We start from the raw sequence: 25,547 nt of genomic DNA, 5'->3' as shown, positions 1-25,547 counted from the left end.
GGTTAGAGGGCGTCAAGGTCTTAGTGGAGACAAAAGACTGTTGCCAGATGTTAGAAGAATCTAGGATAGTCGGTTGGCGACCAGCGTGCGTGCAAGACGTTCTTCAGAGTGGAATATAGATGTATAACAGTTGTGTGGGAAATATAGTCAATTATTTGTATTCCCAAATCCTCGAATTTCCTTAACATGGTAGCAGAGCGTGGTTACTAGCTTTGCAAGATATTTAGTGCGTGGTTTCGATCTTGCGAGTGAGTTTTCAGTAAAGAAAAAAAAACTTTCAGAGGAAAAAATATACTTCGAGCACGTAGGAACGCTTGAGTAAGAAAAGAAAAAAAAGAAGAATCAATTAAAATGGAGAGATCGGAAATCATGATACCTATATTCGATGGTGAGGATTATGGAATGTGGAAGCAAAGAATCACGATGTTTCTCAAATATAAGGAATGCGAGGTTGTTACAACTAGAATGAAGAACGAAAGAGACGATGAAGACTGGGACAAAAAGGATTTGAAGGCGATTAATATAATTTATAGTGCAATATCGAACAGACAATTGGAGTATGTTAGGGAAGGAAAAACGGCGTATGATATAATAAAAAGGTTCGATGAAATGTACTTGAAAGAGTCGACGGCACTGCAGATCGTATGCAGAAGGAGATTGGAAAACATAAGACTGGAGAACTACAGTGATCCAGCATCATTCTTTAACGATTTTGGGAAATTAATCAATGAATTAAAAGGTGCGGGCGCACACGTAAGTGAGAGGGAAAAGCTGAATTACATGCTGAATACGTTACCCGAAGAATACAGCTACATAGCGGACATAATAGACGCATTGAAAGAAGAGGATCAAACGGTAGCGTATGTAAAAAATAAAATAGAGATAGCAGAGAAGAAAAATAAATACAATCGAGGAGAAAGGCAAACCAACGCCTTTTCTGCAAAAATGGAAGGATGCTTCAGATGTGGAAGATTAGGACACTTTGCGAGAGAGTGTCAAAATGGCGTCCAAGCGGGAAGCAGTAACGGCTATTGGCATGGGCCAACACGTGGTCGAAACAGAGGAAGAGGGAACAAAGGCAATACGAGCAGAGGACGTGGAAACTTTCATCGTCAATCAACAACCGGCACGGGCGAGCATGGAAACTCAAGAGCAGGCATATGGACAGCAACGGCGCACGCAGCAAACAGCAGTGAGACGAATGAAATAAGTAAGAACGAAATAGTGTGGCTATTAGATAGCGGTTGTACCGATCACATAATTAATAATATAAATTATTTCGATAAATCTATCGACCTAAAAGAACCGGTAAATATATATTTAGGCGATAATAGACCGATAAAAGCGACAAAAGTTGGGAATGTTATAAATTATTTTGAAGCATTCGGAAAACAAAATGAAATAAATATGAGGAAAGTATTTTACGCGAAAGAAATGTCCGCAAATTTGATTAGTTTAGGTAAACTAACAGACAATAAGAATACGGTTATCTCCAAAGGAAATATTGCGAAAGTAATAGATGAGGATAATAAACTTACAGCTGTAGCGTTCAAAGAGAATGGGACATATAGAATAAAAAGTATATTGAAAGGGAAGAAGCACTTAGTAAACAGCGCCGAACGTAGTGGTATGAGTAAAAAGGAAAGATGGCATAGGATGCTAGGACACGTAAATATTGAATATTTAGAGATTTTGGGTAAAGAGCAGCTAGTGACTGGCATACCGAATGAATTTGAAAAGGAAGTTTTGAAATGTAGGGTGTGTATAGAAAGCAAAATGCATAACTTACCTTTCAAAAATAATCGAACTAAGGCTAGGGAAATAATGTAAATTATTCATACGGACGTATGTGGTCCCTTTAAGACTACCGGATTCAATGGAGAAAAATATTTCATTTCATTTATCGATGATTATAGTAAAATAGCTAGGATCTATTGTATATGTCGGAGATGAAAGGAAAGCCGAAGCCTTTCCTTGGAAATTTTGGGAACATCCTCTAGTACCTTAGCCTAGATTTTATTATAGTTGTAATTGCTTAAGATTTGTAATAAGCGAGATTGGGTTCGAGGTGACAATCGGTCGCTGAACGTAGCCACGGTCACGGGATGGATGTTTTATCTAACGGAGGTCTGGAGTGGTTGTATGTGTTTTCCGAGAAATGTGGTTGTGGCGGCATGCGGCCTCGAGAGCGGGCCGAGCCACGTGTGATGTTGCCTCGGAGGTGCCGATGCAATGGTACATACATTGTATTAGTAATCAAAACTCCAGGCAGAAACTGCCTAGCAACGGCGTTTGGAACTTTCTCGATGCTTCCAACGAATGTGCCTAGCAACGGCGTTTGGAACCTTCTCGATGCTTCCAAATGGGTATAGAAAACAAAATGCAATCGTACAGGGAGAAAATCTCCACGAGGCTGGCATTCTTGCGATTGCCTTGGAGAGTGATACATCGAGCATTTTCGACGATCGCATTTGCGTCCAAGTTAGTTTCGCTTAGTAAGGAGTTATCCCGGTGACCGTGGATTCGTTTGAACTCAAACATTGCTAATAGTATTATTTAATTTAATTATTCGTAGATCGTATTATTCGTTAGGCTTAGTGTTTGTTAGACTTATTATTAGTCGTACTTATTATTTGTTAAGCTTAGTGATAGACCTGTATATACGTGTAAATAAAATCTCGGCTTTGTGAAACGATGGCTAGTCCACATGAAGAGTCGTCGCGCGCCCAAAATTCGAATCGTGACCCGACATATAAAATCAAAAGATGAGGTCTTTGATTCTTTCGTACAGTTCGTAAATGAAGCCGAAAATTTAACGGGCAAGAGGTTAAAAATATTAAGATGCGATAATGGTAAAGAATATTTAAATAATCGAATTTATAAATTTGCTAGGGATAAAGGTATAAGAATAAATAATTGCCCAACATACGTACATGAATTAAACGGGACAGCGGAAAGGTATAATAGAACAGTGATGGACATGGCGCGTTGCTTGTTAGCGGAAGCGAAAGTACATAAAAGGTACTGGCCGGAAATAGTTTGTACAGCGGCATACTTGAAAAATCGAATATTAGCGAATACTATAGAAAGAAAGACACCTTTTGAAATATTCTTCGGGAAAAAACCAAGTGTTAAAAATCTACATCTATATGGAAGTAAAGTTTTTGTAAGAAGGCCAGAACAAAAAAGAGTTTCCAAATGGGACAAGAAGGCAGATATGGGAATTCTATTAGGATATAGTGAAGTAGGATACAGAGTCTTATTAGGTGGGAAAATAACAATAGCTAGACATGTAGAGGTCATAGAGACAGACACTAAATGTATCGGTTTTGAGGAAAATTCATGAGAGGCAGATAGAAATGATAGCGAAGATAACTATTCATTGGATGGTATGGATAAGGAAGAGTTAGAAGGTAGGAAAGATGAAAATAATAGTAGTATTGAAAGCTCAAACACTCCTAGGAGATCTACACGTATTAAGAAAACTCCAGTAAGGTATCCAGAAAAGGAAAATATTTGCGAGATGCATGCAAATTATTGTAAAGTAGATATCCCTCGTACATTTGAGGAGGCGATTTGTTGCGAAAATAGTGAAGTTTGGAAACAGGCTATGGATAAGGAAATAGAATGTCTCTATAAGAATAAAACTTGGAAATTGGTAGAAAGGGTAAAAGGCAAAGAAGTATTAGATGTAAAATGGGTTTACACGAAAAAATCAGAGGACAGGTATAAGGCTAGATCAGTGGTAAGGGGATTTCAACAAAGAAACGTAGCCGATGACATACATTCTCCAGTGGCGAGTAATCAGACCTTTAAGATATTGCTATCATATTGTTGTCAAAATGGAGTAATAATTGAGCAAATGGATGTAGAAACTGCCTTTTTAAATGGTGAAGTAACCTCGGAGGTATATGTATATCAACCAAAGGGATATGCGGACGGAACGAATAGAGTTTGTAAATTATCGAAAGCGCTTTATGGGTTAAAAGAAAGTCCGAGGGACTGGTATGAGTGTTTTGATAAGTATGTGACGAGATTAGGTTTTAAAAAGAACAATATAGAGCTGTGTCTATATACTTATGGAGAGGGAGAAAATGTTGTTTATTTGTTAATATACGTAGAAGATTTGTTGATTTGTAGTAAAAACAAACGGAAGATACAAAGTGTAAAAAAAAAAAATTATTAACTGATAAATTTGAAATGAAAGATTTAGGTGAAGTAAAAGAATATCTTGGAATAAATATAGAGTATGATTATTTAAAAAAATGAAATGAGATTAAGCCAAAAGAAATACATAGAATCATTAACAAACAAATATAAATTACATAATAGCAAATTGTACTGTACACCTATGGAGACCAACTTAAAAATTGAAAAAGCTGAGATAAATAGAGAGGACATTGGATACAAGAATTTAATTGGCGCATTGCTGTATATTAGTGTAAATACCAGACCCGCTATAAGTTATAGTGTGAATTATCTGAGTAGATTTCAAGATTGTTGTAACGAGACACATTTTAAATATGCCTTGCGAATATTGAAATATTTGTACCGGACTAGAGATTTAGGGCTACATTATAAAAGAAATGAAAAGTGCGAAACGATAGATTGTTATGTGGACGCTGATTGGGCAGGAGATCATATAGATAGGAAATCGACTTCTGGGTATGTAATTAGATTGTATGGAAATGTAATTGGATGGAAGTCTAAAAAACAAAGGTGTGTGACAAAAGCCTCAACGTATGCAGAGTATGTTGCTCTATCGGAAGCGGTGAGCGAAGTAATGACTATCAGAGAACTAATGAAAATCTTCGATGTAAATGTAGACGATAACCCTGTAAAAATCTATGAGGATAACTCTGGAGTAATGAGTATAGCAAAATACGGAACTTTTACAAAAAATTCTAAACACATCGAAGTTCATTACCACTACGTTCACGAGTACGTAAAGGAAAATAAGATAAACATAATAAAAGTAAGTACAGAAGAAAACACTGCGGATATTTTTACGAAGGCACTGTGTAGAGAGAAATTTGAAAGGTTTAGGTCATGGATGAATGTAAAATAAGAGAAATGTAAATAAAGCGATAAATGTTAAATATTTTGTTAATTCGACAAGTATGTAAATAAAATTAAGTGTACAGTATAAATGTAAGGAGGCGTGTTAGGGAAGTGATACATTTACACTGTACATGAGAGTGTGTGTGTAAGGGTCAGAGGGCGTCAAGGTCTTAGTGGAGACAAAAGACTGTTGCCAGATGTTAGAAGAATCTAGGATAGTCGGTTGGCGACCAGCGTGCGTGCAAGACGTTCTTCAGAGAGTAATATAGATGTATAACTGTTGTGTGGGAAATATAGTCAATAATTTGTATTCCCAAATCCTCGAATTTCCTTAACAGTACCCAATGGAACCACGTTTAATATTTGATAATAATGTCCCATTACAGTTTCGTCATTTTTAATTAATTAAACACGACCCTCTCTTTAAAAATTAGAAGATAAAATACGTAATACAAATCTACTCGAAATCTTTTAAACCTTACGGACGACTACTTATGGTCTTTAAAAGCAGCAGGGATTAGCAGAATATTAACTGCGGATTTTTCTTGGACCGCAGCATGCAATATAAAATATGGTTATTAAAATGTACACTGAAAATCTCATATCCATAAGATACTCGTGCTTGTAGAACCTTGAAAATGAATTCTTAACCCAAATAGTAATTTTCGAGTTACCGTTTGCGAAGAAATCTTTTTCTTTGTTACGTGTAATAGATTATTTTTAAGTTTTAAATTACATTGGTAACCTTCTATAATTTATTACTCGAAGGTGGTAATTTTTTCTTAAATAGTTTGTTTTTCCTATAATTATTTTACTACAGAATCCTCAAAAACATGATGTATGTATATATATCCTGAAATATTATCAGTCTATTGTCAAGTTATAGAACATTATGGAAATTGCCAATTAAAGTCATAAAAAACAAAAAATAAGGAAGTTCGTTAAAATATGTGATTTTCCAATCAAGATATAAAATTTATTCGAGTAATATAGATTACGGTAGAGATGGTGACGGTAACAATGAGTGGACTGATTCTTCGTGCGAAAACAAATTGGAAGCGCAGAGCGATGTATTGTTTCAGCGAATATCGATTTTAAAGCACGGTTTTAAAGCACGGTATAATCAATTTTTTTACATAAAATTATATTGTATAGGCTATTGTTATTTAAACATTTTAAATTGGATGGTTTTTACATATGCTAAAAAAATGGAAAATGATGATGATGAATCAATGACACGTAGAAAATTATAATCTATTGTATTGCTGTTATCTAATGGTGTCGTAGTTGACTGTATGGTGGATGTATCTAATGGTGTTGTAGTTGACTGTATGTTGTTCAATATTGCTATGAAACTCTTCTGATTCATTGTCACTTATACGAAGGATGGAAGGATACGAAATTGATAAAATTATTAATAATATTTACGAAGAGAAAGTAAACTGTTGGATATATGACAAAATAATTCTATTTTAAATAAGAGACTGGTCAGCGTGGTTATTTTGTTTACAAAATCAAACGAATTTAATGAATGTAATGGTAAGGAAGTAACTATAAGTGGCTGTTAAACTATTTTTATGCTTGAAAAGTAATTCGCAAAGTAATGTAAAGCAGTACTACTGAATTGTACATAACCTCTTTCAGAATTTGTTCTTAACCTCTTGCTTCATAACTTCCTTAATTATACTCTTCAAACTTATTGACTACTTCGATGTTGTTACGAACAGAAACTGATAAAATATTAATCTTAAATATAGATTGAAATGAAAGCTTGTCACGTAATATATATATATATATATATATATATATATATATATATATATATATATGTACTACTTACTCAAACTATGGATCACATAACCTATACAAAAAAAAAAAAAAAAATTATTGTACACTATAAAGCAAGAGGTTAAATCTTTAATCTGTTAAGAATTAAATTTTTTATTGTAACTGCGAAAATTATAAAAGTACCAAGCGAAGCAAGTACGGAATATATGCGGAATATGAATCGCTCAACGAAATAAGAACGTTCGTAAGAACGAGACGTAATAAGAACGTTCACCGGAATAATAATAATGAGCCCTGCTCTACGTTGCTTTGCTAATTTATAATGCCATCCCCCACGGGGTGGTGGTCCGCTGGGGGTACGCTTATGATTGTTTTTGCGATTTTGATGTTTTTCCCTTTCTTGTTGTTTCCCTAGGTTTCGGAGATCAACGTTCGAACAATGTTTGCGGAGACATTTCCATCAGAGGTTCCTTATTTTTATTAGTTTTTTTCTTTTAAATGTCTTTTGTTTTTATGTATGATATATATATATATATATATATATATATATATATATATATATAATTTTTACATTTGTAGTTGCGCACAGATTTTATTAAAGAAAAGTGTTAACAATGTGTTTTCATGATTTATTTCTCGCGCCTGACTTCCATTAATCCTTAATATTCCTGTCGCCGTGACGCGTGTAAATCTAACATGGCTGCTCATAAATGTCATCAGCAAAGTTATAGTGACGGGTCTTTAATTTTGTTTAATATCGAAGTAATTTTCCGTCTGCCGCTCGTTTTTCCTTATTCTACCGCAATTAGAACATTTATTTATTAATATTGCTTTAAAGTGACAAAAGTATTGTTCGTGTGAATATACGTATATATATATATATATATATATATATATACACACACACACGTATTCATATGCATATTTCTCTTGGCAGTGTAGTATTCATACGAAATGAAATGTCAATTATTTATTTATCCTTTACCGGAATGTAGGCTAGTTTTAAGTATGTATCTTAGATTATCGATTTGATAGAATTCGCACACATATATATATTTCTGACAATGTAACCTTCATTTCTTTAATAATACAATATTGTATGTTTTATGTATTCGTTAAACTATTAGTTTTTGACTTCATGTATACTTATATTTCATAAATTGATAATATTGTATTTATTGCATAGTATTGGAAGCACTGTCTCTAATATTTACTAGGTTATTACATGTTCGGCATATATGTTTATACTTATATGTAACTGTCCAAATTGATTGATTGAAATATATTTATATATATATATATTCCTGGCGTTTCAATTATTTTCCCCTTTTGTTGTTATTCTTATTTCCTAGTTTATTTAGAATTGTGTGTATATGTATTTTGTTTATTGGTTGGATCCGTTAATCGCCCTCGTTTTGTTAATCCTTCCTTTCGTTTCGTAGTGCCGTGTGTTCCTTTGTGCATTCAAATCCTTATTCGCGTGTTTTGTATAGAATGGTTTTCTTGTTCTTGTTACGGCGCGTGCGGAGCGCGGGACGTGACACCCCCGCCCTTGGAGTTCAAATTTCCAAAGGAAATTTGACTGATGGTATCTCTGAGTTCGCTCAAGGCGGACGTAGATGTCGTTGGTAGTTGAGTGACTAGCGGTGTTATCGATATCCCTTGAGGTTGTGCTGTTTGATCATCGATATTTCGTCTTCTTTTGAGGTATCGTAGCGGGTGGGTGACTGAGCCGCATATTGCTCCTAATAAGGCGATTCCACATTCGTAAGTTTCACGTAACTGGTATCCGTGTGCGGCTATATCTATTATTGTTTTGATTAGTTTAAATATTGCGAGTATTCCAAATATTGCTGCACTGACAGTTCCAAATTCCATAAAACCTAGTATGTACCTATGTATTCCTTGTGTACCTAGTCCTGAGAATGTGGCTGACATTCTCACCAAAGGCCTAAATAGGATTAAGACTCAGCAATTTACCAAAGCTATGGGGCTTGTAGAAACTAGCGATCAAAGGGGAGTGTTGAGAAATGTTAAGTTGGTATGATCGCTGCTTACTACAAGCTAAGTTGGTACGACTTCTAACGACGCTCTTTTGTCTTAGAAGTCGACCACGTTGTTCTATTGACTTGGAGATTCCTGTGTGGTAAGACGTGTTATAAGACAGAAATATATTGGAGAAAACGAATCTAAGTGAATCGTTATTTTATAAACCCAAAACCTTATTAAATAACAGGTTATGGGCCCAGAGCAGTAAACTGCGGGGAAAAACGGTATTATTTTTTTGAGTTTTTTGTGTTTTCTAAGACAATCCGAGAAGAGACCACGCCATGGCCGATCACGACAAAGTGATGTGGACAGCGATATGAAGCCGGTCCTAAGAAAGGGGAATTACGAGTATTGGAAGACAATGACGGAAGCCTCGCTAATTTTCCTGGGTTGCTGGGAGGCAATAGAACCAGGATTTACAGAAGCGCAAAGGCTGGACCCAGAATGCATGAGGAAGGATAACATGGCACGTGCATATCTTTTCCGACATATTCGCCCCGAATATATCGGAGAAATTAAATCCTTGAAGACAGCGAGGGATTGTTGGAAGGCGCTAGAGGACGTCCATGGAAGGTCCACGTCGATGGACACTGTCCTATGCATACGGGAACTGGGTACCATAGAAAAAACCCCGATATGGACGTCGCAAAATACTGCGGAAAGATATACGATCTGTGCGAAAAAATTTCCAACGCAGGTTTAAGAATCGAAGACCACATGATGGCGTGTTTCATCTTAGCCGGCCTCGTGGCGGACCCAAACTACACGACATATCTTAGGACGGTAAGACTCGATAAGAATCTAACCTCGAGGGTCGTGAAATCCGATCTCCTACTTGAGGAAAGAAGAATGGAAGCGGCCATGGGTCCCTCCGAGAAGAACAGTGCAATGGCGGCTTGCAAACAATCGAAGACCAAGCCCCAACAAAATCAAGATGGCGCTAAGAAAGAGCACAAAAACCCAAAGGGTAAAAAATGCTATAAATGTGGAAAACGAGGCCACATATCGTGCAACTGCCATGAGGGAAAAGAAGACAAGGAAGAGAAAGACCCAGAAAACAAAGTGGAGAAAGGATCGGAAGATAAACCGAGATCCAAGGGACTTATCTCCACACTGGCTTTATCATCTATCAACCACGTGGAAAGGGACAGGATCAGCTATCTTGACTCGGGAGCCTCAAACCATATGACCCCGGATAGGTATCGGTTCGTGGACTTCGTGCCTGCGACTGGACAGATCCGGATTGGTAAGGGGTACCTGGAAGTCAAGGGAAAAGGCACGATCGTCGTGAAGATGACCAAAGCCTGTGGCGGGTGGAGTCTATCCTTGTCGAACGCCCTGTGGGTGCCTGAATTAGATGTAAATCTAATCTCGATCAGGCAATTGGCAGTGAAAGGCGTCACCACAGTGTGTACGAAGGATGAGGCCGTCGGCACACATGATGATGGGGATGTGGTATTTAACTCAAAGGTAGGAGACAACGTGTACTACCTAGAGACAATACCACCTGAGAGGCATGTAGCAAACGTTTCCATGGAGAACGATCAAGAAGAACCTGGAAATGATGACGACCACGCCGAGGTTATTGAAGCTAAGGCGTACAAAGGTATCGTGTCATGGCATGAGAGGTTAGGTCATCTACATGGGGACGCGATGAGAAAGATCCCTGTGAGGGACGTGAAGGAGGGCTCTAGGATACATGAGGAACCATGCGGGGTCTGCGTGAAAGGGAAAATGACAAAAGTACCATTTCCGAAGACAGCCCACCACATGTGTCAACGTCCTTTAGAAATAGTTCACAGCGATATTAGTGGCAGAACGCAATGCAAGTCGCTGGGCGGAGGTAATTATTTCGTAACGTTCATAGATGATTTTTCTCGTTTCATGCACGTCAGAATCATCAGTAGGAAGAATGAAGTACTCAAGTGCTTCAAGGAGTACCAGGCGGAGGTGGAGGCTTTACACCAATCCAAGATAAGTGCCCTTCAAACAGATAACGGGGGTGAGTACACAGGAGAAAACTTCGAGAACTACCTGAAGGAGAAAGGCATCTTACACAGGAAAACTGTTCCTAGAAACCCTGAATAAAATGGGGTCTCCGAACGAGCGAGCAGAACCCTGGTCGAGATGTCCAGATGTTTACTCATCCAATCTGGACTCCCTGACTATCTGTGGGGGGAGGCTGTGAACACGGCATGCCACATAAGAAACCTATGCCCATCCGCTGCCATCGGAGACAAGATCCCACTGGAATTATGGAAGGGTAAGGGATGTGACCTCCAAGGGGAGATAAACAGACTGAGAGTGTTTGGATGCAGAGTCTGGTATCTAAAGAGTCCAAGCGGAGGAAAATTCGAGAGCAGAGCGGATGAGGGGATATTTGTGGGATATGACAGACAGGTCGAAGGTTATAGAATTTACCTACCGAAGATCCAAAAGGTGATAATATCCTGTCATGTCAGGTTCGAGGAGAACACGTTTCCCTACAAGAGCGCTAAGGCGGAAACGAACCATATAAAGGATAAGTCCTCGGAATGGATATGGGATGTAGAAACCTTTGAACATAGGGGAGAAGCCGGTCAAACTGACGTCGAGACACAGAGTGACGGAGAAAACGACGAAGGGGAAACCGACTACTTTATGGACAGTTTAACGTGTGAGGACAATCCAGTGAATACTGTGAGTGTACCGTTTGTGCCGAGGAAGTCGGCAAGACTACACAAACCAAGAATATGTGATTGTTGTGCTCACACTGCGACTGTTTGTAAAGCTCAAAACGTGTGTGTACCTGTGAATGTGTATGAAGCCCTGAGGGGGCCAGACGCTCAAAAATGGACTGATGCAATAAGGAAGGAACTAGACAATCTAAAAAGTAAAGATGTGTGGGACATTGTGCAAAGACCGTTAAATAAAAACGTTATAGACTGTATGTGGGTGCTTGTGATAAAGAGAGACCCTGATAGGTATAAGGCTAGGCTAGTAGCTCGGGGATTCTGGCAGAGGCCTGGAGTAGATTATTCAGAAACCTTTAGTCCAATAGTAAAACGCAGAACTCTAAGAATTCTGCTTGCTCTATGTGCGGAAAATGAGTGGGTTTACGAGCACATCGATGTGGAATGTGCGTATCTCAACAGCCCTCTGGATGAGGATATATACATGGAGCAACCAGAACTCTTTAGAGTTCCCCAGGTAAAGACAGAACTAAATTTGTGTGTAAGCTCAAAAAGAGCCTGTATGGACTGAAGCAAGCTGGAAGAATGTGGTTTAGACACATCAATAGCATTTTAAGAGGTATGAGTCTGAACCCATGCGTGAGTGGTCCATGTGTGTATGTGGATGCGTCTAAAAAATTTATTATAGCTGTGTATGTGGACGACATCCTCGTGTTTGGGACGAGGATTTGAGTGGATTGAGATATTCAAAACTAGGATTAAGGACAAATTAGATGTTAGAATGCTAGGCGTAGACACTCAATTTCTGTCCATCCACCTGAGTAAGCCAAACAGCACCACTGTAGTATTCGATCAATCTGTACAGATAGGTCAAATGCTGGATCTGTTTGACATTACTCGTGAGGTTGGGGTGGTGGGAGTGTCGACACCGCTAGCTAGAGAATGCGAGGCTGGTTTTGATATTGAACGTGATGAGCCTCTCGACAGTAAATTATATGAACAAGCTGTGGGGCACATAATGTATGTAGCTACTGTAAGTCGTCCTGATGTTGCGTGTGCAATAGGGAAACTAAGCCAAAGATGCGCGAATCCGACTGTATCCGATTGGAAAGCAGCGAAGCGGGTATTCAGATATTTACTAAAGACCAAAGACTTGAAGTTAGTATACCAAAGGACCGGGCAACCTCTGAAGGTGTTGTGCGACTCGGATTTTGCGGGTTGTACGGTAGACAGGAAATCCAGGAGCGGGTATGTGTTCATACTCGCTGGTGGTGCGATATCCTGGCTATCCAAAAAACAACCGATTATAGCTCAATCGACGTGCGAAGCGGAATTTGTGGCAATGCAGGAAGCAGCAAGGGAAACAGTGTGGATTTCTTTACTGTTAAAGGAATTGGGTCAACTGTCATATTGCCCTCGCCCCTGCAAGATATTCTGCGATAATATCGGAACTATTTCATGGTCAAAGGACGAAATAGTTGCTGAGAGTTCTAAGCACGTCCAAATGCGCTACTTTTACGTTAAGAACTGCGTATCGAGGGGGATACTAGATTATACTTATGTACCTAGTCCTGAGAATGTGGCTGACATTCTCACCAAAGGCCTAAATAGGATTAAGACCCAGTAATTTACCAAAGCTATGGGGCTTGTAGAAACTAGCGATCAAAGGGGGGTGTTGAGAAATGTTAAGTTGGTATGATCGCTGCTTACTACAAGCTAAGTTGGTACGACTTCTAACGACGCTCTTTTGTCTTAGAAGTCGACCACGTTGTTCTATTGACTTGGAGATTCCTGTGTTATAAGACTGAAATATATTGGAGAAAACGAATCTAAGTGAATCGTTATTTTATAAACCCAAAACCTTATTAAATAACAATCAAAGCCATGTGTCCTGGGTTTTGGTTATGGTGTATGCAAATTCGTCGGGCGGTAAGTTTGCCAAGCTTAAAGCGTTCTCTATTAGTTTCTTCTGTGTGGTGTATCTTTGTGTCAGTGTATCATGGTATAATGTTTTCGTTTCTCGAGTTTATCAGAAATAGGAATAACCTTTTATAGAAAAAGAAAATTTTATATTTATATATATTATATTTTTTTCTTTCCTTTTTTTTCTTCTTTTTTTTCTTCTTCCCCCTTTTTTTGTTTTTTTTTTTTTATTGTTAAAACCTTTGTTTTATTTTAGGTTTTACGTACTTGTATCAGTGAAAATAAATATTATGAATACTACTTGGATTGTAACTATATACATATATGCGTACAAAATCCACTTCTACATGTTAGATATAATAATATAACAATACTACGTAGATTAATACACAATAAAATATCCTTTTACTCCGGTTATATTTATTACTAACTCTCAATTAATCTATCTTAATTATTTTCTAACCACTTTCTATATTTATCAGCTATTTTATTTCTTCTTGTTAATCTGCGAAATCCATGCATGTACACTTCCTTGTATGGTGATTGATTGTTCACGAGGTAAGTTGCACTTTCACTGTTTTCGTTGTTCGTTGAACTAACACGTTTTACATTCAAACAGTAATTGGAACACTCGTAATAAACTTCTTTTCTTTTTCCAAGTTTCCGCTATCTGTGTCATTCGACGAACACTGCCACGCCTCCACAGCACCGTTATAACATTTAGCGATGCTGCTCTTTGCATTAAGGCAATTGAAGTCAATTCGTTCGTTTGTTTTCAGCTGGTACATGGTGTTCCGCAAGCAGGGAGCCATAACCTATTTTGCATGTAGACCTTCTTGTTTGATGATTACTTGTTTACAAGGTAACTTTCACTTCCCCTCTTTTAATTATTTATTGAATCGACACGTTGTATATTCAAACAATAATTGGAGTACACATAATAATTTTCCCTTTTTCTTTTTAGGTTTTCGCTATCTGTATTATTCGACGGACAGTGTTACACCTCCTTTTGATTTATCCATAATATAGTTATAACATTTAGTAACCTTGTATTTTGCACTGAGACAATTGAAACTAATTTATTCACTTATTTTAGGCAGCTGTCATACATTGTGTTCCACGAACAACGATCCATAACCTATACTTGCACGTACACTTTCTTGTATGTTGATCACTTGTTCACAAGGTAATTTTCACTTTCACTAGTTAATTGTTCATTAAGTTAACACGTTTTATATTTAAGCAATAATTGAAACACGTATAATAATTTTCCTTTTTCCTTTTAGGTGTTCGATATCTGTATTATTCGACAAACAGCACTATAACATATACTACCGCACTACGTTGCCCACTGAAATCGCTTTATTCATTGCTTATTTCGATTATGCGCTAGTTTTAACTTGTTTAAATGCACCGTTCGCGGAATCCCTTTTACTTCGATCTTGACGTTTTGGTTCTGCAAGATTTCTAGCACTTTGTATGGTCCAGTATATTGATCGGAGAATTTTCCTTTACTGGGTTCTTTTAGTAAATATATCGAATCTCCTATTTTAAAATCTTGGGGGTTGATTCGTCGGTCGTAATATTCTTTTGATCTTAGTTTGGATTTTATCAAATTTTCTCTCGCCATTCGTTGTACGGTGTTAATTTTATCGAACAGATCTTCGAGATATTCTGCGTAAGTTGGTTCCATGTTCTCTTCGATTATTACTTCACCAGTAGGTTCTCTGGCTAGATGTCCAAAAACTAATTCGTGCGGGGAGAATTTCGTTCCTTCGTGTACAGAGGTATTATAGGAAAACATAGCTAATTCTACCCATTCGTCCCAATTTTTGGAATTTCTATCAGCACGTGGTGAGATCTTTCGATTGAACCGTTACTTTGTGGATGATATGCCATCGTGGTATATTGTTTGATGCGGAATCTCTTTGCTACTTTCTTCATTAGTGAGGATGTAAAGTTCGTTCCTTGATCAGTGAGAATAGCTCTCGGTGACCCGAAACGACAAATAAATCGCTTTACAAAAAACGTCCGCTAAGATAGGCCGAGAGGCTGAAGAGATTCCTCCTAGTGGAATCCCAATTGAGTATTTTGTTAATAAGTCTTGGATAGTTAATATATATTCGTTTCCCTTTTGGGTTTTTGGTAATGGACCTATAATATCCATACTAACCTTATCGAACGCTTTACCTGGTGTGTCTGTAAGTACCATTGGTTGCTTTGCTTTTATTCTTGTGAGTTTCTTCAATTGACATTCCTTACATGTTCTTACGTAATCTTGAATTTCCTTTTTCATATTTTCCCAATAGTAATGTTGTCGTATTCTTTGATAAGTTTTTGTTATTCCTTTGTGTCCTGCTACGCTTGATTCATGTTTTTCTCGTATTATGTTGTTCCGCGCTTCCACAGATGGGGTAATTACTTCCCCAGTGCAAATGGTGATGGTTAAGGTTTTTTCCATAAATATTTCCTTTAATTTTCTGATTGTATATCGCCAGGGTATTTCCTCCAAGTTTCCTTTGCTAATGCTGAACGAAGTTAACTGTTTTTCATTTACTGCGTCTAATAGAGATCTTAGCGAGTTTAATAAATTTTCTGGTGTTATTGGAATATTTCTATTTTCCTTTATCGGTAGGAATACAATGTATTTTCCAGAATCGTAATTCAATCTTGCTTTTTCTAACATTAAATCTTCATAACGAGGTAATTTTCCCTTCCTTCATTTCTAAGGCTCCTTTATCTATCGGATTGCCATGTATATCTATAAATACTACTTTATGGTCATTTACTCTCGCAATTGAGTCTCGGGTTTCTGAAATTCTTAGTTCCGCAATTATCGTAGGTCTCGTGTCCTTTTCTCGTTGTTGAATTAGTTCTGGAATTACAGTGGAGGTCTCTTTTTCGCTTGTTGTATCCGTGCCTTCTTTTTCTCGATTGGTTATTTCTCTATCTGTACTTACATCGATTTCTGCTAATGCTTGGTCTAAATATTTTATGGGGGTTTCTTCTATTGTAAAATGTTTTCGGGTAAAACCCTTTCCTTGATTTTTAGAATCACTGGATTGAGGCAAGACGTGTGGTTTAGCTTCGAATATGGGAGAGTCTTCGGTTGACGTATCTATTTCGAATCTTTTTGAGACAGAATAGCGAATCGGTGAGACTTCCTCTCTCTTTCTGATTGGTAAACAAACTTCCGGAGGGTTCCTAGATAATGCGTCTGCGTTTGCGTTCGCCCTGCCTTCTTTGTATACAATATCAAATTCGAAGTCCGATAACTTTAATTTCCATTTCCAAATTCTTGAAGTAGGATCTTTGATAGAATGCATCCACGCTAAAGGTTTATGATCGGTTACGATGGTAAACTTTCTTCCGTAAAGATATGGTCGGAAGTGCATTGCGCTGTAAACAATTGCCAGACACTCCTTTTCTATGGTAGAGTAGTTTCGTTCGGCGGGATTTAATAGCCTTGAGGCATACGCAATCGGCAAATCCTTTCCGATTGGCCCTTGACTCAGTACACCGCTTATTGCATATCCTGATGCGTCTGTAGTAAGGTTAAAGGGTTTAGAAAAGTCTGGATATTGCAGGATGGGTTTCGTCACTAACGCTGTCTTTAAATTATTGAATGCGTTTTCTTGATTTTCTGTCCATTTAAAGGGAGTGTCTTTCTTTAATAGTTGTGTCAATGGTTTCGCGACCTTGGGGAAATCGGGTATAAATCTTCTGTAATATCCTGCTAGTCCCAGAAATCGTTTGATATTTTTCGCCCTCTTTGGTCGTGGAAATTTTGATACGGCTTCGACTTTCTTTGGGTCGGGTTTCACGCCATCTCACTAATTATATGTCCTAAATAATTCACCTCGTGTCGTAAAAATTCGCACTTATCAGGTTGTAATCGTAATTTAGCTTTCCTCAGTCTTTCCATTAATTTATTAAATTTAATTTCGCGTTCTTGGAGAGACGTGGAATAAATCACTATGTCATCCAGATAGACGAATAGTTCTATTCCTTGCAGACCAGATAATATTGAATTCATCAAACGTTGAAATGTTGCTGGGGCATCTTTTAATCCAAAGGGCATTCTTTTGAATTGAAAATGCCCGTATGGTGTCGAAAATGCAGTTTTGTGGGCATCTTCCTGTGACATACGGATCTGGTGAAAGCCCGATGCCAAGTCAAACGTGGAAAAATATTTTGCACTTCCTAATTGATCCAATATTTCTGTAATGTTGGGTAGTGGGAAGGCATCGCCAATCGTTTTATCGTTCAATTTTCTATAATCGATGACTAATCTCCAGCGCTTATTTCCTTGCGAATCGGGTTTTTGAGCACAATCCATAACGGGGAGTTATATGGAGATATTGATGGTTCCACTACGTCCGTATCTAGTAGTTCTTGGACCTGTCGATTTATTTCTTCTCGATGTATTGGTGGATATCGATACTGTTTAGTATTGATGGGTATATTATCCGTTGTAATTATCCTATGTTCCAGAACTTCGGTTGCTTCCAATGTATCTCCTGGAATATGAAACCTATCTTGATTATTACGAATCAATTTTTTAGCATTTTCCTTTTCTTCTTCGTTCAAATGTTCGAGTCGTAGTAACTCATTTATTTTATCGTATCTACTTTCCTCCGATCTTAGAACTGTATTGCACGCTGTCCTAGGAAGCGGGGTGGGGGGCGGGGGGGATTATCAAATTCTTTAATTACCATCGTTGGTGTTGTAAATACGTAATCTCTCGAAGTAGTATTTATTACTCTTATGTAACCTTTTCCTTTATGATTCCTCACAACTGCATTACCAAAATAGATTCCCTTGTTCGGCTCGATTCTTGGAATAAATCCCTCTTTTATCTCTGGATTAGCGATATTAACTGAACACGTTATTGAACTTCGCTTCGGTATAATTATTTTTTCTTTACTATCGAAGGGAATATAAATATTTCCCCATCTGATATGTTTTCCCTCATAATCTAAACGAGCCTTACAACCTGCAAAAAATTCGGATCCTAGGATTCCGTCTTGATCGATTAGCAATGAATCATCGACTATGATGAAAACCAACCGGATGGCCCGCAACCTGTATTACCGTCTGCCCTAGAGAGACCAGGCTCGTTGCCGTAATTCCTCGCACTTCGATTGATTCCTTTTCGTCGATGATGGCTGAATCGAGTAAAGCAGGTTTCTTGATAATGTTGATTTCCGATCCAGAGTCTAATAATAAACTCGTCTTAGTCTTTAGATCTGGGAAAACTATTCGTGCAGTTGGGGTCGTTGGGGAATCGTTAAATTTTATTGAAATAATTCGGAGAGGTCGCCTTCCGAATCTGAATTCAACTCCTGATGATTTTCCTTCGCCGGTTGCTTGTGCTTCACTCTTTTCCTTTTGCCTTGAGATTCTGGATTCTCTGTCTGTGACCTCGTTTGGTTGTGGGATGACTCCCCCACAATATTTAGTGGTTGTTCGTTCGATCTTATGGTCGGCATTGCGTTCGCTCTGTCTCTCGTTATGGGTGGTGGAGTCGATCTCGCGGGGGTGGCTGTCCTTGTTCTGTTTGTTGCCGTCGGCGCCGGTCGCCTGGTTGCCGCCTGTACTCTTGGGCGATTCAGCGTATCGTTCCTTCGTGGCTCGCCCCATTCTCCCGAAGGACGTGTTTGGTTTCCCGATGGTCTCGAAGCATAGGGTACGACTAATCCGGCATCTACTCGGGCTTTAAATTTGTAACAGTCTTTCACTAGATGCCCGGGTTTTTTGCAATAGTTACACGTGATATTTTGTCTTGTAGAATTCAAAAAATTCTGCGATGGAGGTAGCGATCTTCGATCTTGGCGGTTGTTCCTGATATTGTTGTTAGTGTTTGAAGGATGTGCGTTGTCGCGTCTGTAATAGTTCGAGGGTGTCGGTCGTTGGGGTCGCGTTCTATCGGTTATTTGTTTCAATTCGTGTGTTGCTTTGACGGCTTGACGATACGCATCTTCTAAAGTATGGTACCCTGCTATTTTTACTCGCACATATACCTCGTTCGGAAGTCCTTTAACGAAAGCTTCTTTCGTTTCCCAATCTATAGTATCTTGGATATCGGGGGATATGATGCCGTAGTCGCCTCTTTCTCCGTCCATTATTGCCAATCTAAGATTTCTAACGCGATCCATATAATCTAATATGTCTTCAACGGGTCGTTGAAATATCGTTCCTAATTCCCCTTTATATTAGTTAAGAGATTTCTTTGGGCCGAATAGATCCTTTAATTTGTTTCCGAAATCGTTTAGACTCATTAATTCTGTGTCTTCGATGGCGAGGAGCGCGTGTCCACGGAGCTTATTTACTAACAATTTTACCAATTGAGGTTCTTGATATCTGGAAATCATATTTCGCGCGCGCTCACAAGCTCTTAAAAAGTGGAATACCGATGGTCGATATCCGTCAAACACTGGCACCGATTCGATCGCATCTTTTAGCTTAATTGGCTGGGTATGTCCACTCGGCTGGACCGTCTCTTGTTGCGTTGTCGGCGGCGATACGGGTGTTTTAGTTTCTTGTTTTGTTTTAAGTTCGAATAAGCCGCTTTGTAATTCGGCGAGTTTTGCACTCATATCGCGAAAGTTCGCATCCCATGCTTTAAGCTTTTCCGACAATGTCAAAACCATTTCTTCGTCCAACGATTCCACTACACTCGCCATTGTTTCTTAAATATTTGTTAAATATATATATTAATCAAGATAGACTAACTAAATATTAACGACAAGACATAACTGACCTCGGTGCGAAGGAATAAAGTTATGCTACACGAAATAACTGGTAACACAATACACAAAACATTAACTAAATTAAACGAGACTTACATAAATGCAAGTCACGTATAATCAAAACAATGACTATTGAAATTCGGTAACAATACAATCCATGCTATCACATTAAAGTAGCACACGGTATTGACACACACAATATCATGAAACACAAAACAATATTACAAAACACTACTAAATAAAATTATAGTGATTAACAATTAATTAGTTATTTCAACAACACGTTACTGTTGACATTAAACCAACGCCATACTAAAGAGACACGCGAGCGACCATGTTGAAAAATTCGTCGCGCGCACATACAAATAACAGCCAATGCAATACAATACAGCATCATAATAGCAATGTTAGGTACTAATAAAAAAAAAAAACAAGGAAAAGGGGGAGAGAGTTAAGGAAAATATATATAATAAATAACAACTAACATAATTATAACATATTATATATATTATATTATATACAGGGATACAGTATTCGTACAAAGGAACAGATCCAAACGAAAATTATATATATAAAAAAAAATAAATAATATATATATGTAATATCGTGATATAATATATTTACAAGGAATGGATGATACAGATGTTAATCGGACAGAAAAAGACGATTGTTGTTGTTAGGGAAGTGATACATTTACACTGTACATGAGAGTGTGTGTGTAAGGGCCAGAGGGCGTCAAGGCTTAGTGGAGACAAAAGACTGTTGCCAGATGTTAGAAGAATCTAGGATAGTCGGTTGGCGACCAGCGTGCGTGCAAGACGTTCTTCAGAGAGTAATATAGATGTATAACTGTTGTGTGGGAAATGTAGGCAATAATTTGTATTCCCATTTCCTCGAATTTCCTTAACAAATATATATAAATATAAAATTTTCTTTTTCTATAAAAGGTTATTCCTATTTCTGATAAACTCGAGAAATGAAAACATTATACCATGATACACTGACACAAATATACACCACACAGAAGAAACTAATAGAGAACGCTTTAAGCTTGGCAAACTTACCGCCCGACGAATTTGCATACACCACAACCAAAACCCAGGACACATGGCTTCGATCGCAGGAGAAGCGGTCCATATAGTCAAATGCATTCCGGTACAAGTAAAGGTACGACATACAGCAAAATGCTACTCGGAACTACCCGTTTGGCAAAGGAATCGCACCACAGGAACTCCGCCCGGACGTGCGCCAAACGTGGCGATATTCAGCACCATCGTCGTTGGCCACGAGCGGAATATATACCCAAAAGACCTCGATGCACTACGGGACCACGTCATGTTCCCGGCAGAAAATCTGCAGTCTTGAACGCATTGGCCAGAGGAGCAACAGGAAAAACAATCGTCCCTGGAACAGTAAACATCCTGGGAATGATGGACAAAACACATTAACGACAATAGCGAAAAATACCGTATCAAGCTTATGGACTGGTTTTATGGAATTTGGAACTGTCAGTGCAGCAATATTTGGAATACTCGCAATATTTAAACTAATCAAAACAATAATAGATATAGCCGCACACGGATACCAGTTACGTGAAACTTACGAATGTGGAATCGCCTTATTAGGAGCAATATGCGGCTCAGTCACCCACCCGCTACGATACCTCAAAAGAAGACGAAATATCGATGATCAAACAGCACAACCTCAAGGGATATCGATAACACCGCTAGTCACTCAACTACCAACGACATCTACGTCCGCCTTGAGCGAACTCAGAGATACCATCAGTCAAATTTCCTTTGGAAATTTGAACTCCAAGGGCGGGGGTGTCACGTCCCGCGCTCCGCACGCGCCGTAACAAGAACAAGAAAACCATTCTATACAAAACACGCGAATAAGGATTTGAATGCACAAAGGAACACACGGCACTACGAAACGAAAGGAAGGATTAACAAAACGAGGGCGATTAACGGATCCAACCAATAAACAAAATACATATACACACAATTCTAAATAAACTAGGAAATAAGAATAACAACAAAAGGGGAAAATAATTGAAACGCCAGGAATATATATATATATAAATATATTTCAATCAATCAATTTGGACAGTTACATATAAGTATAAACATATATGCCGAACATGTAATAACCTAGTAAATATTAGAGACAGTGCTTCCAATACTATGCAATAAATACAATATTATCAATTTATGAAATATAAGTATACATGAAGTCAAAAACTAATAGTTTAACGAATACATAAAACATACAATATTGTATTATTAAAGAAATGAAGGTTACATTGTCAGAAATATATATATGTGTGCGAATTCTATCAAATCGATAATCTAAGATACATACTTAAAACTAGCCTACATTCCGGTAAAGGATAAATAAATAATTGACATTTCATTTCGTATGAATACTACACTGCCAAGAGAAATATGCATATGAATACGTGTGTGTGTGTGTATATATATATATATATATATACGTATATTCACACGAACAATACTTTTGTCACTTTAAAGCAATATTAATAAATAAATGTTCTAATTGCGGTAGAATAAGGAAAAACGAGCGGCAGACGGAAAATTACTTCGATATTAAACAAAATTAAAGACCCGTCACTATAACTTTGCTGATGACATTTATGAGCAGCCATGTTAGATTTACACGCGTCACGGCGACAGGAATATTAAGGATTAATGGAAGTCAGGCGCGAGAAATAAATCATGAAAACACATTGTTAACACTTTTCTTTAATAAAATCTGTGCGCAACTACAAATGTAAAAGATATATATATGTCGGAGATGAAAGAACACCGGAGTCTGTAATTGAACAATTGTAGTTATTCAATCCGATTGTAATTGTTCGAGATTAGTGACGGTGAGCTTTGGCTCGAGGTGACAGTCTGTCGCCCAACGTAGCCGCGGTCAAGGGATGAACGCTTAGCCTAACAAAGGTATGGAGTAATTCTATAGCTCTCCTTAAAAGAAATATTCGTGGCGACACGCGACAGTAAACATTCCAACGGTTTCTGTCCGGTGGCTCGCCACACGCAGACCCTATTCTTCGAGTAAGACGATTGCCAGATGTCGATGCGTCTCCGCAGTACATGTTCGGCTAGCTGGAGGGCCCGTCATAAATCTTAAGATTTAGTCAACTAAAGTCCTTCAAACAGACAAACAGTCTTTGTCCCAACTACGGGAAAATAGGGGGAACCTATTGTTACGCCGTGCGGCTTACCATAGGTCATATTCTTAACTGTCGATCGCGCCACTATAATGTTGCAGACGGATCGTCGCGTCTGTCCGGCAAACAAACATTGTAGTGGCAAGCGCGTGGTTCATTAAGCAGGGCGACTTCCAGAAACGTCGACTCGTGGCCGTTATTTTACCTCGCGTAAAAGAATGTGGCGTGATCCGAACGTAGTGGGGGTCGCCTTCCAGAAAAAACGAAAAAAATCGAAAGGCGTTCAGAACTTTTCGAGAAGTCGAACCGTCAACACATGTGGTATGTCGCGCATTACTTATCAACCAAAACGCAGTTACATTTTTTTTGTTCCATTTATATCTTTCTAGTTAATAAGTTGTTGAAATAAACATTAATTTATTTGTGTTAATTCTGTGGAATTTCATTGAACTACCCTTATTATCATAATCGAAATAAGGGGATCGATCAGTTCGTGGCGTCGATTATTTAATCGTAACGGGAACTTACAACTGTCGTTGACGTGCTATCTCGCGATCGCGTCTCTCCGCGAACGGTCGAAACGCCTATTTTTTAACGAACGACGTCTCCCACTAGAGACTTTCTCTCAAGAGCGGCTAGCATCCTTTTCTAACCACCGATATACAAATTGACCAATTAGCAGCAATGCCAATTTCCCTTACTTTCTGAACGAAGGTTGTCCTCGACGAATCCGATTTTTCCTCTGCAATATTTTTAAAGCTACACATTTCGAATTTTCCAATTATGCCGAAGCAATTGCGTGAACCACTCTATATATTCCATATAATAAACTATTTTTTGCGTTTTAAAGTAGTTGAATATTTTATTAAAATACTCTGAGCAATTCTCAGGTTTCTGTGAAAACAAGATAACCCAAATGTAGTTGTGTTTCCTTCAGAATTATGCAGATTTTATTTGAAATATGTGAGGTGTAAGTGACCCCGACGTGATCGAGCTAATGAGATTTCAATGATCGTGATTCCGGGCGCGCTAACGATATGTCAAACAAGAATAAAACAGTTACGACCAGTGAAGTAGTCCGCGTGCCTTTGACGATGCCCTAGAAGATAGTGCTATGGTTCTCCTTACTAGAGAGATAGCTCGCGGCGGCGAGCATCGCGGGCGATGAAGAAAAATCTACCGCCCTCCAAGGGTGTCTAGAACCTGAGTACTTAGAGCGAATCGAGGACATAGCGTTGAATACCCCGGCCACCACAATATGATAAACTCAAGGACGAAACACTTCTCTCTCCTTTTCCTTTATTTGTCGGCTCTACATCCATCCCCCTTGCTTACTCAAGTTGTTGTTTGTCTATATAAGATTCAGCAGATATGGAACCACATATGGGCAAGATGGATTGACAAAAAGGAAGCGGAGGATTTTCGCGACGGAGGATGTAATTGAAGGATGAGCGTTGTAATGAATTGGTTTTGGTTTGTAAATATATTTGTTATGTTCTTGCAGCACTTCTTCTTTGCATTCTCAAGTCCCTTGGACGGCCTTTAGGAGAGAACAAAGACACAAATGATAATTGTAGCTGCTGGCTGTAGATGTCGCTGCTAGGGTACTGCTGTATTTTCTTTTCATTTAAGAATCGTGGAAGAAAAATCGGACTACGGTCGCCGGGATTTAAGAACCCAGATCCCGAACGTTCGTAACTCGAGGCACTAACCACTGCGCTGCCGTTGTCTGGTATTAGTTAGTGTCGAGTTGTCGTATTTGTGCTGTCGAGTGCCGCCACATATGTATGCATTTATGAATTGAGTGGTTTACAAGTAATTACAATCGATATACATTACAAGTAATTACAATTTATTACAAATGACTCGCTGTGCATATTACTATAACAGTCAGTACTAATTCTATAGATCAGCAGCATTATAACTTTCCAATAAACAACCGAAAATCACGTCGTTGAATAATAAATGCATTCACTGTAGAACGAAATTATTATTACGAATATAAGAGAAACGATTTAAAAACCATGTATTTTTTCATTTAAATTATTTGCATTTGCAAAGGGAGATACAAAATTTTAACAACGTTGCAAATTATAAAGACAC

At 38.2% G+C, this 25,547-nt stretch overlaps 1 long non-coding RNA gene across 2 annotated transcripts; it reads left to right on the top strand.

The window, feature by feature from the left end:
• Positions 1–13,369: 13,369 nt before the first annotated feature.
• Positions 13,370–15,049, top strand: LOC126876619 (uncharacterized). 2 transcript variants are annotated; one of them, XR_007694375.1, is made up of 4 exons: positions 13,370–13,499; positions 14,273–14,355; positions 14,590–14,679; positions 14,780–15,049. It is a non-coding gene; the product is annotated as an uncharacterized LOC126876619 (long non-coding RNA). The 2 variants fall into 2 exon arrangements; XR_007694376.1 differs by lacking the exon at positions 13,370–13,499 and adding an exon at positions 13,883–14,051.
• Positions 15,050–25,547: the final 10,498 nt, after the last annotated feature.

The sequence above is a fragment of the Bombus huntii genome, unplaced genomic scaffold, assembly GCF_024542735.1.
Source record: "Bombus huntii isolate Logan2020A unplaced genomic scaffold, iyBomHunt1.1 ctg00000086.1, whole genome shotgun sequence".
In the NCBI taxonomy this organism is placed as follows: domain Eukaryota; kingdom Metazoa; phylum Arthropoda; class Insecta; order Hymenoptera; family Apidae; genus Bombus; species Bombus huntii.
This window is presented reverse-complemented; position numbering and strand designations above follow the sequence as displayed.